The sequence below is a fragment of the Rana temporaria genome, chromosome 6 (genome assembly GCF_905171775.1).
Source record: "Rana temporaria chromosome 6, aRanTem1.1, whole genome shotgun sequence".
Classification (NCBI taxonomy): domain Eukaryota; kingdom Metazoa; phylum Chordata; class Amphibia; order Anura; family Ranidae; genus Rana; species Rana temporaria.
In genome coordinates, this window is record NC_053494.1 from 61,471,746 (window position 1) to 61,474,989 (window position 3,244).

A 3,244-nucleotide genomic window follows, 5' to 3' on the forward strand; every position below is an offset into this window, starting at 1 on the left:
TTTTGGGAAAAAAAACGGTTTCATGGATTAAAAAATAACAAAACAGTAAAGTTAGCCCAATTTTTCTGTATAATGTGAAAGATGATGTTACACCGAGTAAATAGATACCTAACATGTCACACTTTAATATTGCACGCACTCATGGAATGGCGCCAAACTTCAGTACTTAAAAATCTCCATAGGCGACACTTTTTTTACAGGTTACTATTTTTGAGTTACAGAGGAGGTCTAGTGCTAGAATTGTTGCACATGCTCTAACACACGCGACAATACCTCACATGTGGGGTTTGAAGGGCGTTTACATATGTGGGCGGGACTTGCATGCAAGTTCACTTCTAAGCGCGAGCTACCAAAGACAGGGGCGTTTTAAAAAAAAAAATTGTAATTTTATTTTTATTTTACTTCATTTTTTAAATTTAACACTTTATTTTACATATTTTCTTTTTTTTTATCACTTTTATTTCCTATTGCAAGGAATGTAAACATCCCTTGTAATAGGAATCACTGTGACAGGTCCTCTTTATGGAGAGATGTGGGGTCAATAAGACCACACATCTCTCCTTAAAGCGGATCTCCACTCTAAAGTGGAGTCCCGCTGATCGGCACCCTCCCCCCCCTCCGGTGTCACATTTGACACCTTTCAGGGGGGAGGGGGGTGCAGATACCTGTCTACAGACAGGTATCTGCACCCACTTCCGGCCCTACGATACGGGCAAAGGACGGGTTTTTTCTCCGCTTCCCGTCCGTCCCCCGTTGTATGCTGGGAACACTCGGCTCCCAGCACACAGCGGGAGCCAATCGGCGGGCGCAGCGCGACTCGCGCATGCGCCGTAGGGAACCGGGCAGTGAAGCCGGAGCGCTTCACTTCCTGGTTCCCACACCGTGGATGGAGGGGGGAGCAGCAGGGTGACGAGCGATCGGCTCGTCCTCTGCTGCGATCACCGCTGGACTCCAGGACAGGTAAGTGTCCTTATATTAAAAGTCAGCAGCTGCAGTATTTGTAGCTGCTGGCTTTTAATATATTTGTTTAGTGGCACATCCGCTTTAAGGCTTACATGCCTCAGATCGGTGAAAAAAATTCACCGATCTAATGCCGACAGCCGCGATTGCGGCTTTGTTTACTTCCGGGTACCGGGCGTGACATCATAACGTCGCGCCCGGACCTCTGACGGTCATAGAGATGACTGGTGACCATCTGGTCACCAGTCATCTCTATGCTTTCCCAACGAACGCCGGCCGATTCGCTCTCCGGGCCCCCGATGGCACGGGAGAGCCCGGAGAAGCACCGGATGGCGGCGGGAGATGTCCCCTCCCGCCGCCTATAAGAACGATCAAGCAGTTCCACCGCTATGATCATTCTTGTGTTGCACAGAATCGCCGGCTGAAGACGTGATATCTGAATGATGCCTGTAGCTGCAGGCATCATTCAGATATCACCGCACAAAGCTGAGGACGTCCATGGACGTCCTCGGATGTCAATTTAAATAGGTTAGAAATATACTGGACATTTTCAGTTGCTTCATAGATTTTCATGCATGATTTTCATTAAGATACAGTGTGTGTGTGTGTGCAATAAATCTATGTACAGCCTGAAAAGTCCCAGTATATTTCTAACCTATTCATAAACAGTTTACTTTCACTTTAGTAAACCTGCACTGCAAGGGTCAGCACAGGTTTACAGCACAGCATTGCATTGCATAGTGTGGATAGCAGAACAGGTCGGGACTCACAGGAGGAGAAAACAGTCTATTTATCTGTCTCCCCTTATCTTAAGTCTGTGCGAGGAGAGAGAAAATCTCCGATGTCTGCTGGGCAGTGATGATCGGGGCTGCAGTGTACTGCTGTCTGAGCTACCCACCTGTCTGGAGCTCTCAGTGTCCCGATCCAACCGCCCAGCCTGTCAGGAAAATGTGTGCCCAAGAGAGCGTTCTTTCCAGGGAAGCCTCCAGCAGGTAAGAGCACATTCTCAGCGGTGCTTTTGGAAAGAATTACCAACGCAGAGGCTGAGACAAAGCATGATGCTCTAGTGTTTTGTGCCCCCTCCCAAACTCCGCCCAGGGCACTGGCTCCTCCTGCCCCTGCCTTGTACCGGCCCTGGTGATGTCACCACACTTGTAGTCCATTGTTCGCTTTTTTCCAGTACCATAACTAGGGATAAGCTGAGTTCAGATCTGAACTCAATTTGAACCCAATTCATCCAAACCTGTGGGAAGCTGTCAAATGATCACACACGTGCCGTCCCAATGAGCTTTGGGCGGGAGATTTCCCACAGTTGCATGTAACAAAGAGCTGGAGATGCTCCTGACATCATTGACCTCCCACTTACATCAGAGTTCCCAGCATTTCCCCTTAAATCAGGGTTCCCAAAGCCCCCTTAAATCAGAGTCCACAGGGCACCCCTAACATCTGAGTTCCCCTTACCTTAGTATATTCACTCACTCGAAGTCAAGAGAGAGAAGGGAGGGTGGGGGGAGACTTCAGTCACAGACATTGGATGGTGAGCTCACTCACCCGAGGATGGAGGCTCGGGTATCGACACTTTTCATCCACAATGTATCTGCCGGTTGCTGAAGTTCAGATTTCCAGCCCACACATCCCTTCCCTGAGGACCAGAACACTGGCGATTGGAGAGTGTGCTTGGGCAGACAGAGGGGTAGGGATGGGAGGAAGAGGAGCAGATCAAGCCCTCTCAACTCTCCTGTCCATGTATGGGAATGTGTCCTGTGCACACTTCTACAGTACATATATATATATATTTATATATATATTTTTTTCATATACAATACATTTTTCTTGTTTTCTTGGGGCACATTCAATCTGTGGATTGTAACAGCAGCATATTTGAAATCTTTTTGGATTTATTTCACATTTTTTGATGGATTGAGAGATTCATATGTTATAGTTTGGCACAGGGCACTGTATTGGTATTTATTGCACACTATTTGTTGATTGTTTGCACATTAATTAATAACCATAGACACATGTACATACTTTTTGTTTTTTGAGTAACAAGTTCACAAGATCAGTCGTGATAAAATGTTTATATAAATATACAGTAAGTTAGCGCAATTTACTTTCTCAAATACATAAAATTGGACCTGAAATGGTGAAAGGAGACGCACCGATCTCCTGCTGTGAGCTGCTGCATTCTCTAGTGTGAATTCACCCTTAAATATGAGGGAAATCACTGGGTGTCCCAGGGTTACAGTATCGGTGTTCCCATTGGAAGATTTACACTCTATTA